The sequence below is a fragment of the Macrosteles quadrilineatus genome, unplaced genomic scaffold, assembly GCF_028750875.1.
Source record: "Macrosteles quadrilineatus isolate MER2022 unplaced genomic scaffold, UCM_ALF_1.0 Scaffold_4__1_contigs__length_99947679, whole genome shotgun sequence".
In the NCBI taxonomy this organism is placed as follows: domain Eukaryota; kingdom Metazoa; phylum Arthropoda; class Insecta; order Hemiptera; family Cicadellidae; genus Macrosteles; species Macrosteles quadrilineatus.
Window position 1 is genome coordinate 91,322,017 of NW_026542597.1, and position 25,675 is coordinate 91,347,691.

The 25,675-nt window shown below is 34.3% G+C and overlaps 1 long non-coding RNA gene across 1 annotated transcript in view; it reads left to right on the forward strand.

Moving 5' to 3' along the window:
- Positions 1-24,743, forward strand: part of LOC128992330 (uncharacterized) — a 30,295-nt gene extending 5,552 nt beyond the window's left edge. Inside the window, exons 2-4 of the long non-coding RNA XR_008490707.1 lie at positions 7,018-7,118; positions 18,094-18,216; positions 24,271-24,743. This is a non-coding gene — a long non-coding RNA (uncharacterized LOC128992330). The remainder of the gene's footprint in view (positions 1-7,017; positions 7,119-18,093; positions 18,217-24,270) is intronic.
- The last annotated feature ends 932 nt before the right edge of the window (positions 24,744-25,675 follow it).

Sequence of the window (25,675 nt, forward strand, 5' to 3'; positions counted from 1 at the left end):
AAAAATTGTTATCATCTGAAAGATGAATAGAATAAACAGTTGGCTTCTCAAATTGTATTCAAACAAGCTTTAGGCTACTATACTCTTGAATATTGCAACTATTTGTTTTTGATTGGGTTTATTTTCGTTTAAGAATGTAATATTTTATAGTAATTCATTAGACAGATTTGAACTGAATTTCAGCAACAAGGAAGCAAGAAAACAGCCATCTGACACCCGCTCATAAATCACAAGGTTCTTTCATAACACCATCTCTGCTAAAGCGGCGAGAACAGGTTTCGCATTTTCTTACAAGTTACTTGCGAATAAATTTGATCTTTAAAATCAACCCTCAACTCGATTGGCCACTGTTTTGTCTGCAAATGTAGGGTAATTTATTACCTACTCTGGAAGTAGTTTTGGGGGTATTCTAAGTAATTTAATTAACAATTGTAACTACAGTATCATCAATTTATCACTGCAATGAATAATAATAAAACAGCAGATATATTTGCAAAACAAACTGACCCTAAACGAACGGTAAATGACTTTTTTCTACCTAGCTACAAGTAGTAGCTGGCTTGTTTAACCCAATGGGAGTGGGAAGATTAAGGAAAACTCACCAAGTGGATTTACAATTTATTAATTTAACTAAAATAAATACATTTTGTTTAATGAAAACAATTTGAAACATAATAATAATTTACAATAAAGTTCAGGAGTAAGGAAAAAGTAAGAGAGTCGCGACACGGACCTACCCCTAGGTTGGTTTAAATATCTTAAATTGTTAATAAACCTATTTCTTTAATCAGCTTTAGTCAGCTTGGGTTTCTTGCTGCCGTAGTTTCAAGTCACCGCATTCTGCGGAGTTAGCACAATTTATAATACAGTATAGCCAGCCAGGCCATGACGTCTTGTTAGGATTGTAAATAAATAAATAAACTAAAGAAATAAATTAATAAATTGTGTAGAATTATGATGGTTAGAACTAGAGCTCGCCCTGTGGTCAAAAACTCAACCAAAAGTATGTATTGTTGCAAACTTCGGTATTTTCACCCCACGCTGAAAACAAAATCTATAATTGGAATTTCTTCAATTTTTTTTTATTTTCTGAATATATTTTGTTGTTATTTAATCACCAAAATGGCAACCCATAAGGCCCATGTAAGTTTTTTTAAAAGTTTAAATTAATTTTTGTCCTTATTTTTGAGCCTTTTTTAATTTATAAAAGTATTCTGCACATCTACAGGCAAATATCTTTCTAACAGATTATCCCTGTGATGCAGAGGAGCTGAGAAAAAAGGGTTTCAAAAACACGCTTGTCTATTAATATACAGAATTGGCCCCATGTTAAATCTCAAAGAAAAAGAAATTTCCATTTTCAATCCAATTTACATAAATATTCTCAAAATACAAATAAAACCTGCACATTTAGGACCGATAATCTTTATTTTTGTACAACTAACGTGTAAATAGGTCCAATAGTATGGTCAGGGTGGCTGTCGTAAGCTTAGAAATTTGGCCCCATCATGTCAAATCTCCATAAAAAGTTTAGTTTCTATTTTAGACCCAAAATTAACATGAATATTTTAAAAATACAAATAAAATCTGCATAGGACCGACAACCTGTCTTTTGGTACACCCCCAAGTAATTCGGTCCAGTAGTATGGTCAGGCTAGCTGTCATAATATTTGCCATCGTTTTTTAATATACAAGTTTAGGTTGGAAGGTTTTAAAAATCAATTGGATACTTATAGGAAGTTAATTAAAATATAATACCTCTGGACATGGTTAGTATATGATGTCCGCCCCTGGCAGATTAAAATTCTGCCCTCTTTCAAAATATCTGACCCCTTTCAAATTTTGAACTTACATCACTTACTCTTTCCTTTGAATACCACAAAAAATAAACCTACATGAACAATTTTCTTAACATGTCGATTCTACAAGACTACAATTAACACATTAAGATTTACTGACTTTAGAAACTTTACTTTTTTCCAAACTAAATTAATAGCAGCATCAAGTAGAATGAAATGTTAACAGAACAATATACTAAGAGAAAAGAAACTTATAACTACATGGTGTACATGATTGTTGACTCTGCATTACTACTCCGTCCACAATATTTAAGGGGTTTGAGGGGAAGCTCCCCCACCAATTTTTTGTATTTAATGTATGTTGCTTAATCAGCTGTTGAGCTATTATTTCAAAGGTAAGGGTCAAGTGGAGGGGATTCTTCCCCTAAAACCACCTAAATATAGTGAATGAATAACAAAAATAACTACAGTACACAGAACAGAAAATTAGCTAACAAAAACCAAAAAACTTACATATACCCCAAATCCAGATTGGAATTGAATTACATTCCACAAGGACCTGCAGACTTGCCAGTAAATCGCTTAGAAATTGTGAGGAATAAATACCATGTGCCGCAGCAAACCTGCAGACTAAGAAAATTTGTTTTTGCCTGATTTGCGTTTAACAAAAAATTGTCACATTTACCTTTGTTGTTGTTGCCTGACCTCTTGCAGGTAAGATGTTTGTGTCACCAAATGGATTTCTCCACCTTATGCGGCGTCTTCAGGGGTCTTCTTGAATTTATCTCCTTATTACACTACACTAATGTCTAAATTTACAAAAATATTGTTACATAAACGGTCACTAGTATAGCGGTAGGGTTGATCGGACAACGTGTCAATGAGTAAGTGGCGTAGTCATGGCAGTAGGTCTTTCTTCCTCTGTTTCAATTCTTGGACTAGGATTGTCAGCATTAGACCATTCGAGGTTTGACACGATAACCAACCAAATGGAAAAGGAAACAACCAGACGTACATGACCCAACCAAAAGATACGTATGTATCCACCAACTATATAGACAAATCAGCCTAGAAATTCCAAAAGAGTTGGACACACCTACCTATAAAGTGAAAACCAACCTCATCCCAAATCACAAAATTCCTTATATAAAAGACAGGCTAATTAAAGATGGGAGAGTCACAAAAATATTTCCTATAACCACCATCTAACAACCAATACCATAGGTTACACCAACAGAACAGTTTATCAACGATTTAAAGAGCATGACACAAGTCATCATAACAGCTCTAGAATTCTACAATTCCCGATTCCCTCACAATTCAGAACAAAACCGACTCAAAAACCCATAGCAAAAGTACAAGAAAGTTACAAAATATAAATGGATCGAACACCCTCCTAAACAAACAAGAAGATTACACCGTCCTACAATTTTCAAATTACGACAGCGACATTGAAACAAGCAAATCTGGAAACACAGCACCTAACCATCAGCAACAACAGAGATCAAAGCACCGACCATAAACCAGGAGAGTCAAATTAACCTCAACCGTCGATCGGCCCTAATGCCGACATCCCTAAGTCTAGAAATGAAACGGAGGAAGAAAGACCATCCACCATACTTCTGCCACATGTACATCGTCACTGTCCGATCGACCCGACCGCGATACTAGTGACCATGTGTGTAAATATTATTGTAAATATAAATTAGTGTATTAATAAGATGAATTCAAGAAAACACCTGAAGATGAAACACAAGGTGGAGAAATTCATGGGGTGATACAAATCTCCTACCAAGAAGAACATAGGCAACTACAACAAAGGTAGATCTAATAGTTATAATGCAAGTTCTTGAATCTGGGATGGCAAAAGATATTTAAAACACTGTCATATACCTTGTAAAATGTATTTCCTATTTAAAACATTAGGTTCAGTGAGTGCTTAGGTTTGCTGCTACAGGACAGTTAAGTGTGTTTTAGTGAAATACTAAAAGGCGAGTATGAAATAAATCAATTTGCCATGTTTGATTAAAAATATTTATAAAAAAGAAAACTGCTTAAGATTATTTATTCTCTATAAAATAACATGGAAATTTCGGATTTACCGTTTTTCTTTGGAACAATCTACTAAGTAATTTGGGTTTGTAAGCTTCACAAATTGTTTGAAAAAAAATTTGAACATTTTATATTTTATAAATGAAAAGAAAACCCATTTTTTACCGCATAAACTCCCTCCCTAAAACTCCATCCCCATGGCCCAAGCATGCTGGTTCCCAAACTCATTATTTGAATAAGCGTAAAGTTTACTAAATGTTTATACCAAATATAATCAAAATTGGGTTATTGTTACGCAAGTTAACGGTTATCGTCCTAATGGAATGAATGCATTTCAACGGATGGTGTTTTTGTTCTCTGGGGACATCTAAACGAATAAGTTAATTCGTCCCAGGTCCGGGTATTATAAGACCTACGGTAATAGCTTATCCCCTATATTGGAAAACGGAAATTGAATAACAGTCGGAAAAGATATACTTAATAGGTGCGTTCGAGCGCATCAGTTTATATTTCAAAAGCTATTTGTTTGCTCTGTGAAGAACACACACACCGCAGGAGCTTTCACCGGACTCCTGTGCATGGCTAGTCTACTAAGTCCTTTTTGTATCGACTTATATACCTTTAAACAGTCATGCATAAATACACCACAATACAAAAAACTAGAGTACTGTATTGTACATTGTAAATATATGTTCTACATAATAATATGTTCTACTAAAAAATACATTTAAAAAATCTTTTTTTAAATAATTTTATTCATACTATAACAAAGCAAACCGATGTAATATTTAAGTGACCATTACTCCTTACACTACTTGTGTAACAACTTACACAAAATAAAAATAAAATAATGAAAAAAACTGTAAATTTGTTAGGAGTGCTCCGGCTCAGTAGCCAGGGTTAGAGAGCCGGCTATTCTCTAAACAAGGCCAATCTAGGATTACGCCAGTAATCTCCCTAAACATTTTACATATTGTTTATATTTTACCTCTCAGAGCTCTAACTGGGAATAGAGGAGACTACGATCCAGTCTTGTTATTTTGGGTGGGTTAGGAAAGGGTATTGGGAGTTAGTGAGGTACAGCGCTGTATAGACCTTTTCGTCGCTCCTACATTCCAGCCATACATCTGGGAATTTTTCTGATTCTATTTAATAAAGTCTAGCACCAAAATATTTTTACAAACAAAAAACGGAGCACTCCGTGCAAACGATGTTAGAGTATAGAATATTTTTTTACCCTTACATAAATGGACAACACAGTACCAAACAATAATCACATCACTATAGTCCGTTTACAAAATGCAGGTGATTGAAGGGGAAGTTTTTCTGGGTTTCCCCAACACTTTTCTCTTAATGTATGTAACAGCTGATTAAGCGGTTGAGCTTATTGACATCTGTCCAGCTATTGTTTCTGTTGTAATAATAATAACAATAATCATCCTGCTTTACGATCTAGTCATCCTAATGAAGAAATTGGAACAAAGTTTGGAAGACTAGTAAAACCTGTAAAAAGATATGAGTGAAACTGAAAAGGGGGAGATGTTGTAATAATAAGCAGATGTTAGGATTAACATCTGTTTGTTTGCTTGTTTACTTTTCTATGTATTTAACAGATTGGAAGAATAGCTTGTACAAGGTATGAAACTGACTGGCATTTTGTGAATGGAATTTGAACTGGACTCTATCTATAGCTGCAGACAAGCCTACTGAGGTGTTTGAAGCTTTGTATAAAATGTATTTTGTTTATAATCTTTTGTTGCATGAATAAATAAATAAATAAATAATAAATACACTTTTACACTTCTAATGTTCGTTCATTGTAATTTTATCTCAGTTAAAAATATACTTTTTCATCAAGTCTAATGAATTTTCAATAGGTAATTAAATGTAAAGAACCCCCTATAACCACCAAAATTTTGTAAACAGAGTTTAATACAAAAAAAGATTAGAAATAAACAGAGCATTTTCCAATACTTTGCTTTCCAAAGTCGTTCAGAGTGGCGAGTCGGTCTGTACAGCCTGTGGTGACGGCGACACAGAGCAGGTCCAAGTTGGCAACTAGTACTCTCCCTCCATCTTAACAGAAGAAAGATAACAATCATCACTAGTATCAGGGACACACTACCTGATACCATTGACTATATACACCTTATAGTATATATATGTAGGTATATATAGTCAATGCTGATACTTAGAATACTGATGAGTCGCTCATAATACATATGTCGCATATCTAACCACCGCAACTCTGATAGTAGGACCTGGGACCTAATTAATTGTATATGGTCTCTTTCAATGAGTATTCTTTTAATTTTTATGGTATAGCCTCTAGATAAAAGAATATTACAATAAAAGGTTTAAATTACCTGTATCCGTCAAGTGATCCTGGTTTGTAGTTAATTGACTACAGCCGTTTTGTGTTGTAAAAACACATTTTCAGGTCAAATGTACATTGATTTATTCCATGGAATGGTCGTCATAAGTTTTAAGGTTCACAAAAATAACACATACACGTACACAAAACATTAAACATAAATTGGCCAAAACAAAAAATACGAAAAACGCGTAACAGACATCGGACACGTATGGCGCCAGTAGAAAGTAGGTCATAGGAGTTTTTGTATTTTTAGTTTTGGATAATTTATGTTTAATGTTTTGTATACGTGTATGTGTTATTTCTGTGAACTTTAAAACTTATGAAGACCATGGAATAGATCAATGTACCTTTGACCTGATGATATGTTTTTACAACACGAAACGGCTGTGGTCAATTAACACAAACCCGGATCACTTGACGGATACGGGTAAATTAAACCTTTTATTGTAATATTCTTTTACATTCAGGCCCCCTTTAATTCTAGGCCACAGCCATTGAAGTGGCAACGTCGCAAGTAGGGTTCAAATGTAACAGCGGTTTTGTTTCGACGCAACTGGTATTTGTGTATTTTTTTAAAACACAAAAGGTTGGTAACTGGGGCTACTAAAATGTTGACTCCACTCTAAATGCACTGTTAGAAATATATTTTAAATTCTACCTGTAACAAGAAGATTGTTCTTGAACCTCATACAGGAAAGAGATCAGCTCAATATGGTAAGAACCAAAAAAATCTTAAGACACCTTTTAAAGTGTCTACGTATTTAACAACTATTTATTTCTTTGTTTCAGATAGTTAATCAAGTGTATGAGTTACCTTATGAGACGAAAGTGTTCAAGAAGCCTGACGTGGGGCAGAATACAGCTGCGTTAAATCCCATGCTACACTTTTGGTAAGATTGGCAGACACCAGCACACCACGGTGATATGCCTGCAACAAGGCACATCAAGGTGTTAAAAGATTAGAGGATTAACACAATTACAATTAATTATATACGTTTCTTGTGAAATCAACCAAATCTAGAATATCTATCGTTTGATCTTTTATTTTTATTATTTTATTTTACCTTCCAACGGTCAAGAACCAATTTACAATATGTTGTAGATGACTTAATCTAACTCAAAGATATACATACAAAAATCTTATTTAATTGTTAGTTTATTTTTCCAATTTATACATCGGTTTATTTACGTACAATTGCATGTTTACTGTTTTTTACTGTATTTTTAACGTATGTGTGACACATTTAAATCGGGTAAATGACCAGTTGCTCGGTAGCTGTGGACGAGTGAGTGTGTGTTGCGCAATATATTAACAGTGGTTCTGTATTAAAAATAGTAAAACAATGAATCTGTTAAGTGTTGTTGCAATGAGGCACAGAATTAGGCAGCGTAGGATTGAGCAGAAGTACTGGATTCACCCAATTAATCAAATTATTAATTGAGTAAAAAACCGACTTTTTTTTCTTTACCCTCCAATTGTTCAAAATCCTCTCTCAGAGCAGAGCTAACTAGTTTCCTTGCTTCTTTCGTTTAATTTCTGTCCTAATAATAGTTTAAAGTTTTATCCCACAGTACTGGGTTTGCTTCTACTAATTAAATCAAATCATCATTGTCGATTATCACTTCAGTTGCTATTTTTGATCTACCCGATAATTCATTTTATGCCATTTCCACTCACAACTGTCACTATTCACTCCAAAAAACAAACGCAGTATGCAAAGTGCACAGAGAGAAGGTGCAACCAGAACTAGGACTATTGGGGAGAACGCACGACATCCGACAAAAAAATTGTGGTGTGGGTGAACGCCCATTTAATCATGTACGCCATTGCGAGCACAACAGTCAGGCGACAGTTGTGGATCACAGATTCAGTGGACAAATGCACAACGACAGAATGATGTAGTTGTTAGACTGTAGTACAGTGGGCAAGCGCTCATAAGATCCATTGGTTTACTAATTGGAATGTGCAGGGCCGATATAAGGTGCGAGGCAATTAGCTTTTTTTGGGGGGCGACAAAAAATTGTAAATAAAAAAAAAATAGTGATTGTATTTGCATGCGATTGTGGTAATCTTCTGATAATCCTCGCAGCCGTGTAGGCAAAATTCTGACCATTTTCCACGGCCGTGTAGACATAATTATCATCTTCCATTATCGTGGCAATATATGAAAAAATCCCACCGTCTTGGGGAGATTATCATTGTCTACCAAGTATGAGGAAAAATTCTGATCTTTTCCCGCAGTTGTGTCGACATTACTATCGTCTTACGCGATAGCCGGGGAGGTCAAATTCTGATCACCCCTCGCGGCTGTGTGGAAATCATTATATCGTCACCCCCGGTTGTATATGGACACATGTGTAGACATAGTAATTGCCTCTCGCGATTGCGGCAAAATGGTAATTATCTCCCACGGTCATATGGAGACCATCATTGTCTTCAGCAAATGAGGCAAAATTCTTATCTTTTTCCCACGACCATGTGGACATCAAAGTCTCTCTCAATCGCGGAGAAACGGATTAAATCAGTGCAATTATTTTATCAACAAATAAAAAAATAGATGGGCCCCCTCCTAGGCCAAGGTCCCCGCAACTGCTGTGTTCACTGCTAGGGAAATACAGCCCTGAGTATTTATGTAGTTTGTAATTTTGCTTTACCACTGACAAGATTCTTCTTGAGCCTCATATGGGAAACAGATCAGCTCAATATAGCAAGAACATTAAAAAAATTAAGAGACCTTTTAAAGTGGCTATGTATTTAACAACTATTAATTTCTTTGTTTTAAATAGTAAATCATTTGTTAGATAGTCACCTTAAGGGACGAAACTGTTCAAGGAGCCTGACGTGGGGCAGAATATACAGCAGCGTTAAATCCCATGCTACACTTTTGGTACGATTGGCAGACACCAGCACACCACGGTGATATACCTGCAACAAGGCACATCAAGGGGTTAAAAGATTAAAGGATTAACACAATTACAATTAAATATATATGTTTCTTGTAAAGTCAAGCAAGTCTAGAATTTAATTTATCATATCTTCGATATATATATAGAATTTACTGATTATTTTGGAAAAACGCCAGTACTCAGTTAGGTAATTTAAATATATCATGAGATCTATTTTATTTGTTACTTTATTTTTCAGTAACATACTGTTGCATGTTTACTGTTTAGTACAGCTAGCGTCAGCTAAGCTGGCTCATGGTGGCCTGTGGGCCTGGCGCGGCACCATAGGCGGGGGGAGGGTGGAAACTAGCTTAAGACCGTTCTGAGAACATCGGACTGTCAGACGTGAGATCCCGCGTTCCGACCGGCCAACTCTGCGAACATCTCGACTGACTCACGGGGTTGACGTCCTAAACAAACTATGACTAATAGAGAGGGCGCTGTTATGACAAATCTTGTACGTTCCTAAGCACTGTGTCTTTACTCAGTAGTGAGTTGTGCTTGTGCAGTGTCACAGTGGATCGTGAAGTGGACTGTTTTCATAACGAAACGTGTGTGAGTTTTTTTGTCATGGCAGAATTTAAATCGAAAGTAGGGATTGGTGGTAAGGTTTTAAATAGTCAGAGTAGGGAAATCGTGGCAAATGTTTATACATTTATGAAAGAGGAGTGCAAGAGCGGCATTACAATACCACTACAGCAAATGATTTACATATTTCGTGTTGTATTGTTAAAATTGTTACAATTTTACCATGTTTATTAAATGTACAGAGTTGTATTGATGTGTTTTATAGTGTTATATATATTTTTTATATACCGGTACGGTAGGTTTGTTATAGTGTTTTATTATTAATATTGTAATTAGTTTAACGTACTGTAAATATGACGTGTAATATTATATACAAATTTGTGATATTCTTACTTATATATTAATCCTGTATTTTTACGATGATTGTGAATATGTAAATATTATAAAAATGAGTTAAAAAAAATAAAAAAGCCGGAAGGCCGCTATAAATATTTTTTGAGTGGATCTGTAATATCAACCGGATCATTCATTTAATATGTAAGCGGCTAATATACACAACGTGGGGAATACAACTTCTTTGGCTCGGTCAAGAATAGGCAAAAAATAGGTAAGCCCACAACATTATTTAAACAACTTTGTTTAAATTTCATTGATGGTGATGATGAGTTTATAACATTGAACATATTATTGCAACCATTTTCCGTCACTATTAGCTCTATTAGTAAAACAAATCATAAAAAGCGCAACCTAAGCACCCATGCTCCCTAGTTACATTAACAACTGTTTATAAAAAGTGTTTAGAAAGTTTAGTTTATTAATTGTTAATGGATGCAGTGCATACAACCATACAACACATCTACTGTATTGTATGCCGTCTACTGAAGCGCCTTCAAGAGAGCAGTGAGGGCAGTAGACGCAACCCGCATGACGGCAGACAATATTTTTAACCTAGGCTAGTACAGAATTTCTATCTATCGGTCACGCGCCAGCTTAGCTGACGCTAGCTGTAATGCTGATCTGTAAATCCATTGTGTATCTTCATACACTAAAAGAATAAACTGTGGTTTACGATCTGCGGTTACCATAGGTTATGGCACACTCCACTGGGAGCGCTGTGTAGTTACGGAGCATGTACGTCGTAACGTAAATCCATTGAGTATCGTATTCTTATCAATTTAAACATTTAGTTATTAGATATGTAAAAAGCTACCTGCAAATGATAAAAAAGACAGCTGATATTAACAGCTTCTCGAAGCGGGAAGTTCATACTTGGAAGTAGTTGAATTACTTGCTGTGAGATTTTCTCAGGAAAGTTCTCCCGCTACAATCGGAGAGATCTGAAACAGGATCAACGAACTATTAAAAGTAATCCTATCTGGAACAAAACTTACTTCTATTTACCTGAGTCTCTTCATTTAGTTGCATTTGACTTCCAAATCCTAAAGGGACAGTTTAATAGTTGGCAGTTATTTTTTAGATTAGTAATTTTAAATATGGAATAGCTTGACCTAAAATGTTATTTGCCGACATATTATATTTTCCATTGTAGTAAACTGTCTTGGATACTTTTCTTACTTACTTACTTTACTTACTTTTTTTTGGTAAATTTCTGCTATCTACTTAGACTTAGGTTGTATTACCCTATTATTGTTTCTGTTTGTAGAGTAGATAAGATACTTACTTAGGTAGTTGAATACAGCTCTGACAATGCCTTTATGGAAGCTAGCAGGATGAAGAGAAGAAAGTAAGGAAATCACGACAGTGGGTTGGAATAAGGTTCAAGGGATACTTTGGATAAAGGACACCCGTGGTAGGGAGAGGAGGTCCAGACACAATTATTTTTATCTACCTCTTCTCTCTACACACAAGCACTCCCTCGGCCATGTTCAGGTGGAGGGCCTCCTGTTTCTACCACATAATATTACCGTACTGTGGTAGAGCCGTAACACAAGCTTAAGGTGTGGATTACTAATCAAAACCTGTTTTCAAAACTCCAAACAAATTTTTGAATTTTGTCAAATATATCTTACGATATGATTTTTGAAATAATTTGAGGGCCGAAGCCCATTTATCCCTCCTTGCCACCCCTGGTAAGAATCTTAGAAGTTTAATCATGCAAAACCTTACATAGGAATCTATAACTTAATACAAAATATATGTATATCCTACAATTATTCCCTAACTTAAAGAAGGTGTATTAATAACACCTAGTTAAATGAAAAAATATCTAATAATAAAAATATATGTTTAAAATAAAAATAAAATTGGAATTTACGTAAAACTACACAACTTACCACTTTTTTTAATTTGTGATTTCCTTAATCTTCTTCTTCTTCTTCTTCTGGTTCTTTTAACTAATATTAACAATAAACTCAAACTATACAACTTTATGACTCATATCTGAAATCGCATCAAATCAACGTTCATCACTATGTCCGTGCAACAATATCAGATGATTTGAAACTGGACATTAAACTTTTACCAGGCTACTGAAAAATGACTTAATAAATAACTTAGGCCTATACAAAATAAACTTAAAGAAGGCGTATCAATAACACCTAGTTAAAGGAAAACAATATCTAATAATAAATACCCCCGCCGCAGCAAACCTGCAGACTAAGCAAATTTCCATTTGCCTGATTGGATTTACACTAAAATGTCTACTTAAAAATATAAAATTTTTTTCCTATTTAAATAGAATTAGTTTTACAAGTACTTAGGTTTGCTGCATCAGGGAAGGCAAAACTGATTTTTTTTTGTAAATTGTTAATAGATAGTAAGAAATTAAAAAAATTTCCAAATTTGATCAAAATATGTTTATAAACAAGCAAACTACAACAACTGTTTACTTCTTCTCCATAAGGCTAGGGCCACACTAGGCGACTTTGTCGCGGCGACAAAGTCGCTGCGTCAATGAATGAAAGAGCGTAGCATTAAATTAAATGGAGGCGGCCACACTAAGCGACTCGCGACCAGCGACCACCGGCGACAGAAAAACAAACGCGACCGGGAGCGTTTTTCGGTCTCGGCGACAAATACGCTCCCCATGTTATCTTATGGCACCGGCCATACTAGGCGACAAGTCGCTCGCTCACACACCCTTTGCTGCTCTATTTTCATATCTATATTGTACAGTTATGGACTGGATTTGTTAAATGGTAAATAATGTGCTTTTAAAATACCAATATTGTCATCGACAAAATAAGTGTTGACATGTTAACATGTGTGCTGTAGAATATATGAGATTTAAATCTTCTGGTATAAAAGGAATCCAAAACCTCGTGTATTTTTTATATGTTGTGCGTCGTCTTCAATGTCAATAGCTCGCCAAAGCTATGTTCATCCAAAATATTACTAAAAATTTACAAAATTGAAATACGCCATCCATAAACGATAGTTTTAAGGAATTCACTCCATACCTGTGTTTTCTCTTCCTTATAGCGAATTTTCGCTATAGGGAATAAGCACCTTAGGTTGCATGGTAAGACCTAAACCCGGGGCCGATTTAATTTTTCGTTTTGAGGTCCCAAGAGGCAAAAACTTCCACCGTTCAAATTCATATATACGTATATATAAGTACATATGTATGTATATACATATACAGTGTATACATTTAGGTCTATGTGCCAATTAGCGCGGTAACTAGAGCAAAAATGATGAGATTTTAGTGGAATTTGGTACAAATGTTAAAACCAACGTTAATTCAAACGTGCTCGCAAATCAAAATGATCGGACCATGGGAATGAGAGTTTTAAGGGGCTTTAATGGGGTATAAAATTGTTTTTCTTATTTTTGAACCTTGAACATAAATTTCACAATTTCCTTCAAAACTGTTTTGTTGAGCTAAAAAAAATGATTTTGTTAATTGAGGCGTTGTAAACCTAACGGTTACGGAGATAATTTAAACAATTGTAAATTTAAAATGACCATTTTGATAAAGAATAAACTGTTTTAGTTTGCTTGTTTATGGATATATTTTCATAAATTATAACAATATTTTAATAAATATTTTTAATTTCATACCAAGCCATCAAAATTTAAATTAATAAGCACACCTCATTAGGTTACCTTATTTGTCACAGCAAACCTAAGCATTAATTTAAATTCATCTTATTTAAATAGGAAATAAATCCAACAAGCTTAAAGTGAATATTTTAGTGGAAATCTAGCCAAACAAATTCGCTTAGTCTGCAGGTTTGTTGCGGCGGGGGTATTTAGATATAAAATTAATAGCAACAGCAAGTATTAAACTGTGATTTGACGACGTAGACGTCCACATTGGATTTCAAAACATAGTTTAACACATTAATTTAGTAAAAATTCTATTTATTTTGTTGCAGGCAAATGGTTACAAACTATTACGTGACCTAGTACGAAATATAAAGAGGCGCCGGTGCACGTATGAAAATACTATAACGATATGATTTAATTAATTTGTAGAAGATTCAATTAAATCTTATGGTACTGCAATTAATAGTAAAAACATCGATTTATTCTAAGGTGGTGAAAAAACATACAAAAACGGTCATAGATCCTATTTTATTTCCATAATCAATGACACGATTTTGAAAATACAATATAACATCTCAAAACTCTATTTTACTGGTATGGTAAAAAAGTAAACTGAAAGTTCAAAATTGTCGCCTATTGTGGCCACCCCCATCGACTTTGTCGTCGCGACAAAGTCGCGGGAAAAAAAGTCGCCGCGACAAAGTCGCCAAATGTGGCCCTAGCCTAAGAATAACATGGGAAATTTAAATTGAAATTTTTTTGAATTTTCTCCCTAACCATTAGGCACATAATAACACTTCAATATACCATACTAAATTATTTGTTTGTTTAAGCTCTACAAAATGGTCTGGAAAGAAATTGCTAAATTTTATGTGTTTTGGGTCAAAAATGGGAAAAACCTCTTTTTACACAAAAAAAAAACCCCCGTAAACCCCCCTTCCCATAGTCCGATCATGCTGGTTCGCAAACTGGTTCAAGTTTATCCCGCCTTACACCTTCAAACCAAATTTTATCAAAATTGGACAAAAATTACTCAAGTTATCGTGCGGATGGACACATATAGCCTATAATTATATATATCCATATATAGATATATAAAAATTTGAACGAATGGTGTTTTTGGCCTCTGAGGACATCAAAATGAAAAAGAAAATCGGTCCCGGTCTTACCATGAGACCTACGGTAATAGCTACTTCCCTATAGGGAAATTCGCTAAAATATATGTACAGTATGCTACATATTTTGGGAATCAATAAAATTTGAACTTTTGAATAACTACACAACTTACCAGTAACTTTTTATGTGTGATTTTCTTCCTCTTCTTCTTCTTCTGGTTTTTTTTTTAACTAATATTAACAATCAACACAAACCATCCATCTTTATAACTTATATCTGAAATCGCGTAAAGTGACGTTCATCACTATGTTCGTGCAACAATATCAGATTATTTAAAATTGGACATGGAAATAAATATAAGTACACACACACACACAAAACAAACAAATAATTAAGCGTCTTGAATTTGAAGATCTGCTCTCGAAGATGTCTCGTAGAGGATGGCCTGGCACTAACCTGTCATAGCTATAAAGCCTTTGTAGGCTACTGTAATAATATCTTAATTATCTTCCTAACTCTCTATCTGATAAAAAGAACCTGAAAATCCCTATTCTGTCCTAGGGCTTATGGCTATTCTATTCATGTGATGATATAGTAAAACTTGACCTAACACTATATACTTTAAAAAACCTAAAAAAATCCAATCTATTCTAAAACCCTATGGCTAACCTATTCATGAAAAAATATAGTAAAATTTCACCTAACACTATTTAATAAATAAACCTGAAAATCCCTAATCTGTTCTAAAAGCTTATGGCTAATTAATTCATGAGAAGATAAAGTAAAATTTCACCTAACACTGTATAGTAAAAAAAGTGAAAATCCCTGATCTAATTAAAATTATAAATAAAATGAATTTAGTTATCTGTGATAACTCTAACCATCCCTAACCTCTTTGTAATAACCTAAAACTAAACGACGGGGATTTCTTCAGCGAAGCGAAGACTCAATCCGATGAAGGTCAGAACACATAATGCACACAAAAGGAATGTTGCTACCTTTGGTACGACAGCAACACTAAACCCGCAAATAGCGAAGTCCACGTGAGCATTTTTTGTGAGTTCAAGTCCGGCTTAAAGTTGTAATTCATTCTATGACGATCTTCTCCCAAAAGTTGACACCCAATTCAGTCGGAAAGATCTAAAACAGTGTCAAAGAATTGTTAAAATGAATCCTAACTAGACCGCCACTTATTTTAAACTAGCAGAGTACCCGTCCTTCGTACGGGGTTGGCATATAAGTATCAAATGCTTATAGCAGTTATGAGTGAGGACATGGTTTAAGAAATTTCGGTTCTTTTTGAAGTTCGTTCGCTACGCTCACTCACCTTTAGGTTGGAGCTCGTTCGCTGCGCTCACTTTCCTTCAGGTTAGCTCGTTCGCTACGCTCACTTGCCTTCAGGTTAGCTAGTTCGCTACGCTCACTCGCCTCCAGGTTGAAGTTCGTTCGCTACGCTCACTCACCTTTTGCTGTTGTCATAAATGTAAAAGAAATAATAGTGCTAGTGCTGCACCCTGTTGGTAATCCTTGTAACTTTTAATGCTATTGAACATCATAGAACAGAACCAACTTGTTTAATTGGAACAGCTGTTAAGATTCATTAATTCCATTTCTCATAAGGTTAACATGGGAATCTCCAGAGCCACTGGGGCGGAGCCCCGAAGGATTTTTGGGATAAAAATATGCCTATATGTTAATCGGGAATGTGAGCTATCATCATGCCAAATTTCATCCCGATCCGACCAGTAGTTTTTGAGATTAGCTCATACAAACACACACACAGACACCACCTCTTCTTTATAATAGTATAGATTACCTGTGTTTAATGATTCTACACTTTTTGGTGGTCCCACAGTTATGGTTTGATTAGCCTTGTCATAGTATTAAAAACACTAGCTTGAGTGGCAATTAATTTTAATTATCTGTGTTTAATTTTGATGTATCCCACCTTTAGAGCCACTTTTGTAGTATTCAAAAACATAGTGAAAGAGAATTGACGCTTCCACCTTGTTCCATGATTAGGTTTGTTTGGCGTCAGTTTTCAGCATTAGCTATTAATGTCCCTTGCCAATTCATGGAGGAGGGTTTGATTCTAGCATATCTCAACTAAATGTTCTATCCACATTGTTGAACAGGTTACAGTCTTTTTGAAGTATGGCACTTTGCTCCACCACTGACAAGAGCGTCATTGAACCAAATATGCTAAACAGTTCAACTAAAAATGTTTACTCAACCAAAGTTGAGAAAATAATAATAAAGAATGTTGTCTGTTGTCTATCAGCTCAATAAGGCTAGAACCTGTCCATCAAATGATGACTTAATATCGGGTAGCTCATGAAACTTTTTATAGTGTTAATGTATGAAACAACTGTTGACCCATTTGTTTCTCTTAGGATATCAAACATAGGATATTCACCTGCGATTTAAGTGTTGGAGGAGGTTGACGTAGTGTAGGCTACCATTCCGTTATTTCCCTTGATAAACTTTTGCTATGGTTGACAGACACCACAATGATAAGCCTGCAACAAAGTACGTCAGGAGGTTAAATGATTATTACACTTGCTTATAAATATTTCTTGGAAAATAAACCTAGTTTAGAATTTTAATAACCATATATTCTTTCACCATATATTGATTCTTCTGATTTTTCTGGGCCAACACTAGTGAACTGTCAGGTAATTTTAATTGTTAGTTTTCAATACCAAATAATGTGTTGATTTATTGTTTATATACTATAGAACATTTTCTAAAACTATAGACAAAGATCTAAAACATTATAAAATAATTGGTAAAAGTTATCTCAAATTGACAGGCACTTGCTTTCAATCGCCTGTGTGGAACGATGCAATCTGTTTTATATTGTTGGCAGTTAAATGTGTGGTGTGTTTATAGTGAATAGTGAATAAAAATGCTGAATTTGGTTTTTACCTAAAAACTTATTCATTGACATATAAAAGTACTACCGTGGAGGTAGTAATTCTTCTTTCACAACATTTTGAATACTATGACAAGCCTTATTGTCTTAAAGCTTTGATTTCTATTCAGAATAAAGAATGTATTCTTCTTTTGAGAAGAAAGACATTTTTATTTATTTACTTAAAGTTGATTAAATCAAGTCTTTGAACATTATACGGGAAACAGATCAGCTCAACGGAGCAAGAACCTATCTACAAAATAAGCAAATGACCTTAATATTAAGTAGCTTAAGAAACCTTTTACAGTTTCAATGTACGTAACAGCTGTTGATTTGTTTGTTTCTTTTAGGATATAAAACGTTGGCTACTCACCTAGCACCAAAGTGCTGAAGGAGATGGACGTAGTGAAGGCTACAGTTGCGTTGATTGACAGACACCACAGTGATATGCCTGCAACAATGCACGTCCAGAGGTTAGACAAACAGCACACTTGCTTTTATACTACAATATTGATTATTCGTTTCTGTTTATGACTGATTTGTAATCTAAAAATAATTCTAAATATCATTATACCTCTGCCGTAGCAAACCTGTAGACTAAGCCAATTTCCATTTACCTATCTAGATTCCCACTAAAATATTAACTTAAAATTACCAGATTTATTACCTTTCAAATAACCTTAATATTAATGAACACTTAGCTTTGCTGCTACAGAGGTGTGTTTTTAATTGAATCGTTGATAGCTAATTAGTATGAAATACAAAGATTTGTCAAATTGTATTACAATATATCCATAAACAAGCAAACTACAGCAGTTTACTTTATTCCCCATAACAATGAGCATAGAAATGTTAAATTTACAATTTTTTTACTTTCTCCATAACGGTAAGGCGTAAAACAACGCTTAATGCTCTGTTTTTAAGCTCTATAAAAGGATTTAGAAATAAATTGCTAAATTGTATATTTTTAGGGTAAAAATGGGAATAACCTATCTTAATCCCATAAAACGACCTATTCATTCCTGTTCCCATTGTCAGATCATACTGGTTTGCAACCTCGTTTGAATAAACATGTTTACACGATACGTTTAATAGTTTGGACCTAGTTTTAGAAGTATCCGATCATTTTTGCATAAGTTATTGCACTAATGGACATGTATATGAATATGTATAGATAAATTTGAACAGATGGTGTTTTTGGCCTCTGGGGACCTAAAAACAAAAAGGTAAATCAGCCCCTGGTCCAGGTCTTACCACGACACTTAGGGTAAGGTTATAGCTCATTTTCTATAATGGAATATTCTTCAAAATCAAACAAAATTACCTTAGCATTTATCAGAGGAGGCAGAGCTCACATCGCCTTTGTATAGGAAGTTCTAAGATGTCAGGAAGCAGATTCTACGAATTCTCCTGATCATACTAGTCGCTCACAACAATTGTAAAATCTAAAACAGAGTCTTAAAAGACAGTTTATAGAAGAGGGCAAGGGGTATATCAACTGAAAAAGATCCTACAAGTAATTATTTTGTTCCTGTACTTTGTATGTTTTGTACTTTGTATTCATGCCTAGTTTTGTTGATAAATATTTGGTCTACATTTAACTTGTGTTTGCTGTAAACTACTCTCCTGAAACATTTGGCTCAGAAGAGTTATGAATGAACAACAAGAGGTGTACGATACCTTCTCAACTCTGAAATGATCAGACTTTAGAGTCTGCAATAAATTTAGTGCTTGAAATCAGCCGGATTACAGGTCATCGGTTCCCCTCGTAACAAATCCACAAGCGTTAACGTTTTATAGGACAGGACCCAGAAAAATTGGATACTTTAAATATTCCATGGGTTGAGATCGTAAATTTCTGCTATCTACTTACACTAAGTTTGTATTACTGTTTCTGTTTGTAGAGTAGATAAGATACTTACTTAGGTAGTCGAATACAGCTCTGACGATGCCTTTATGGAAGCTAGGAGGATCAAGAGAAGAAAGTAAGGAAATCATGTCAGTGGGTTGGAATAAGGTTCACGGGATACTTTGGATAAAGGACACCCGTGGTAGGGAGAGGAGGTCCAGACACAATTATTTTGATCTACCTCTTCTCTCTACCCACAAGCGCCTCCTCGGCCATGTTCAGTTGGAGGGCCTCCTGTTTCTACCACAATATTACCGAACTGTGGTAGGGCCGTAACACAAGCTTAAGGAGTGTATTACTAATCAAAAACTGTTTTCAAAACTCGAAAAAAAAATTTAATTTTATGAAATATATCGCACGATATGAGTTTTGAAATAATTTGAGGGTCGAAGCCCATTTATCCCTCCTTGCCACCCCTGGTAAGAATCTTAGAAGTTTAATCATGCAAAATATCCCATAGGAATCTATTTTATATATATTTTTTGGTCAATTGATGTCCCCATCTGCTGAAGGCGTAAATAATTCCCCATTTACTGGCTTTGCCTAAGTAGATAAGAGTTATATAATGGCTTTTCATGGTTAAACTTCTTAAAATTTTACCAGGCTACTGAAAAATTACTTAATCAATAACTTAATACAAAATATATGTATATCCTACAATTATTCCTTAACTTAAAGAAGGCGTATTAATAACACCTAGTTAAAGAAAAACAATATCTAATAATAAAAATATATGTACAGTATGCAACATTTGAGGAATCAATAAAATTGGAATTTACGAAAAACTACACAAAACTTACCACTTTTTTTATTTGTGATTTCCTTAATCTTCTTCTTCTTCTTCTGGTTCTTTCAACTAATATTAACAATTAACTCAAACTATCCAACTTTATGACTCATATCTGAAATCGCGTCAAATCAATGTTCATCACCATGTCCGTGCAACAGTATCAGATGATTTGAAACTGGATATTACAATTTTACCAGGCTACTGAAAAATGACTTAATAAATAACTTAATACAAAATAAACTTAAAAAAGGCGTATCAATAACGCCTAGTTTAAGGAAAACAATATCAAATAGTACCCCCGCCACAGCAAACCTGCAGACTAAGCGAATTTCCATTTGCCTGATTGGATTTACACTAAAATGTCTACTTAAAAATATAAAATTTATTTCCTATTTAAATAGAATTAGTTTAACAAGTACTTAGGTTTGCTGCATCAGGGAAGGCAAAACTGTTTTTTTTTTTTGTAAAATGTTAATAGTTAATAGTAAGAAATAAAAACATTTTCCAAATTTGATCAAAATATGTTCATTAACAAGCAAACTACAACAGTTTACTTGACTTGTTCTCTATAAGAATAACATGGGAACTTTAAATTTACATTTTTTTGGAATTTTCTCCGTAACCATTAGGCGCATAATAACACTTCATAATAACAACTTACGTCAATCAATCCAGTATGTTTATGGAGGACGCACGTTTCGACCTTTAGGTCATCTTCTGCTCCGCTTTTTCACTAGGTTCGCTAGGTTTTTCACTTTTTTTTCACTTTTTTTTTCACTTTTTCACTAGGTTTGCCCGAGCCCGTTCAGCCGTGCGCACGGTCATAGTATTTTAAATGTTTTCGTATTCGTCAATGTCGTGTTTTGTGTTTTTATGTTTACGTGGTCTGACTATGTTTCACAATGTAAATTATTTGACGCGGTTGCTACACCAACAATGCAACTAAGTACGTAACAACCTAGTGAAAAAGCGGAGCAGAAGATGACCTAAAGGTCGAAACGTGCGTCCTCCATAAACATACTGGATTGATTGACGTAAGTTGTTATTATTAAGTTAAACATAAATCCGTTTGCTACGAATCAATCATGATAAATAACACTTCAATATACTAAATTATTTTTTTTTTAAGCTCCACAAAATGGTCTGGAAATAAATTGCTAAATTTGATGTTTTTTGGGTCAAAAATGGGAAAAACCTCTTTTTACACCACAAAACCCCCCGTAAACCCCCGTTCCCATAGTCCGATCATGCTGGTTAGCGAACTGGTTCAAGTTTATCCCGCCTTACACCTTCAAACCAAATTTTATCAAAATCGGACAAAAATAAATTAAGTTATCTTAAATAACTACACAACTTACCAGTAACTTTTTATGTGTGATTTCCTTCCTCTTCTTCTTCTGGTTTTTTTCAAACTAATATTAACAATCAACACAAACCATCTATCTTTATAACTTACATCTGAAATCGCGTAAAGTGACGTTCATCACAATGTTTGTGCAACAATATCAGATTATTTAAAATTGGACATGGAAATAAATATATGTACACACACACAAAACAAACAAATAATTAAGCGTCTTGAATTTGAAGATCTGCTCTCGAAGATGTCTCGTAGAGGATGGCCTGGCACTAACCTATCATAGCTATAAAGCCGTTGTAGGCTACTGTAATAATATCTTAATTATCTTCCTAACTCTCTATCTGATAAAAAGAACCTGAAACTCCCTATTCTGTCCTAGGACTTATGGCTATTCTATTCATGAGATGATATAGTAAAACTTGACCTAACACTATATACTTTAAAAAACCTTAAAAAATCCAATCTATTCTAAAACCCTATGGCTAACCTATTCATGAAAAAATATAGTAAAATTTCACCTAACACTATTTAATAAATAAACCTGAAAATCCCTAATCTGTTCTAAAAGCTTATGGCTAATTAATTCATGAGAAGATAAAGTAAAATTTCACCTAACACTGTATAGTAAAAAAAGTGAAAATCCCTGATCTAATTAAAATTATAAATAAAATGAATTTAGTTATCTGTGATAACTCTAACCATCCCTAACCTCTTTGTAATAACCTAAAACTAAACGACGGGGATTTCTTCAGCGAAGCGAAGACTCAATCCGATGAAGGTCAGAACACATAATGCACACAAAAGGAATGTTGCTACCTTTGGTACGACAGCAACACTAAACCCGCAAATAGCGAAGTCCACGTGAGCATTTTTTGTGAGTTCAAGTCCGGCTTAAAGTTGTAATTCATTCTATGACGATCTTCTCCCAAAAGTTGACACCCAATTCAGTCGGAAAGATCTAAAACAGTGTCAAAGAATTGTTAAAATGAATCCTAACTAGACCGCCACTTATTTTAAATTACCTGTGTTTAATGATTCTACACTTTTTGGTGGTCTCACAGTTATGGTTTGATTAGGCTTGTCATAGTATTAAAAACACTAGCTTGAGTGGCAATTAATTTTAATTATCTGTGTTTAATTTTGATGTATCCCACCTTTAGAGCCACTTTTGTAGTATTCAAAAACATAGTGAAAGAGAATTGACGCTTCCACCATGTTCCATGATTAGGTTTGTTTGGCGTCAGTTTTCAGCATCAGCTATTAATGTCCCTTGCCAATTCATGGAGGAGGGTTTGATTCTAGCATATCTCAACTAAATGTTCTATCCACATTGTTGAACAGGTTACAGTCTTTTTGAAGTATGGCACTTTGCTCCACCACTGACAAGAGCGTCATTGAACCAAATATGCTAAACAGTTCAACTAAAAATGTTTACTCAACCAAAGTTGAGAAAATAATAATAAAGAATGTTGTCTGTTGTCTATCAGCTCAATAAGGCTAGAACCTGTCCATCAAATGATGACTTAATATCGGGTAGCTCATGAAACTTTTTATAGTGTTAATGTATGAAACAACTGTTGACCCATTTGTTTCTCTTAGGATATCAAACATAGGATATTCACCTGCGATTTAAGTGTTGGAGGAGGTTGACGTAGTGTAGGCTACAGTTCCGTTATTTCCCTTGATAAACTTTTGCTATGGTTGACAGACACCACAATGATATGCCTGCAACAAAGTACGTCAGGAGGTTAAATGATTATTACACTTGCTTATAAATATTTCTTGTAAAATAAACCTAGTTTAGAATTTTAATAACCATATATTCATTCACCATATTGATTCTTCTGATTTTTCTGGGCCAACACAAGTGAACTGTCAGGTAATTTTAATTGCTAGTTTTCAATACCAAATAATGTGTTGATTTATTGTTTATATACTATAGAACATTTTCTAAAACTATAGACAAAGATCTAAAACAGTATAAAATAATTGGTAAAAGTTATCTCAAATTGACAGGCACTTGCTTTCAATCGCCTGTGTGGAACGATGCAATCTGTTTTATATTGTTGGCAGTTAAATGTGTGGTGTGTTTATAGTGAATAGTGAATAAAAATGCTGAATTTGGTTTTTACCTAAAAACTTATTCATTGACATATAAAAGTACTACCGTGGAGGTAGTAATTCTTCTTTCACAACATTTTGAATACTATGACAAGCCTTATTGTCTTAAAGCTTTGATTTCTATTCAGAATAAAGAATGTATTCTTCTATTGAGAAGAAAGACATTTTTATTTATTTACGTAAAGTTGATTAAATCAAGTCTTTGAACATTATACGGGAAACAGATCAGCTCAACGGAGCAAGAACCTATCTACAAAATAAGCAAATGACCTTAATATTAAGTAGCTTAAGAAACCTTTTACAGTGTCAATGTACGTAACAGCTGTTGATTTGTTTGTTTCTTTTAGGATATAAAACGTTGGCTACTCACCTAGCACCAAAGTGCTGAAGGAGATGGACGTAGTGAAGGCTACAGTTGCGTTGATTGACAGACACCACAGTGATATGCCTGCAACAATGCACGTCCAGAGGTTAGACAAACAGCACACTTGCTTTTATACTACAATATTGATTATTCGTTTCTGTTTATGACTGATTTGTAATCTAAAAATAATTTTAAATATCATTATACCTCTGCCGTAGCAAACCTGTAGACTAAGCCAATTTCCATTTACCTATCTAGATTCCCACTAAAATATTAACTTAAAATTACCAGATTTATTACCTTTCAAATAACCTTAATATTAATGAACACTTAGCTTTGCTGCTACAGAGGTGTGTTTTTAATTGAATCGTTGATAGCTAATTAGTATGAAATACAAAGATTTGTCAAATTGTATTACAATATATCCATAAACAAGCAAACTACAGCAGTTTACTTTATTCCCCATAACAATGAGCATAGAAATGTTAAATTTACAATTTTTTTACTTTCTCCATAACGGTAAGGCGTAAAACAACGCTTAATGCTCTGTTTTTAAGCTCTATAAAAGGATTTAGAAATAAATTGCTAAATTGTATATTTTTAGGGTAAAAAATGGGAATAACCTATCTTAATCCCATAAAACGACCTATATATTCCTGTTCCCATTGTCAGATCATACTGGTTTGCAACCTCGTTTGAATAAACATGTTTCCACGATACGTTTAATAGTTTGGACCTAGTTTTAGAAGTATCCGATCATTTTTGCATAAGTTATTGCACTAATGGACATGTATATGAATATGTATGGATAAATTTGAACAGATGGTGTTTTTGGCCTCTGGGGACCTAAAAACAAAAAGGTAAATCAGCCCCTGGTCCAGGTCTTACCACGACACTTAGGGTAAGGTTATAGCTCATTTTCTATAATGGAATATTCTTCAAAATCAAACAAAATTACCTTAGCATTTATCAGAGGAGGCAGAGCTCACATCGCCTTTGTATAGGAAGTTCTAAGATGTCAGGAAGCAGATTCTACGAATTCCCCTGATCATACTAGTCGCTCACAACAATTGTAAAATCTAAAACAGAGTCTTAAAAGACAGTTTATAGAAGAGGGCAAGAGGTATATCAACTGAAAAAGAACCTACAAGTAATTATTTTGTTCCTGTACTTTGTATGTTTTGTACTTTGTATTCATGCCTAGTTTTGTTGATAAATATTTGGTCTACATTTAACTTGTGTTTGCTGTAAACTACTCTCCTGAAACATTTGGCTCAGAAGAGTTATGAATGAACAACAAGAGGTGTACGATACCTTCTCAACTCTGAAATGATCAGACTTTAGAGTCTGCAATAAATTTAGTGCTTGAAATCAGCCGGATTACAGGT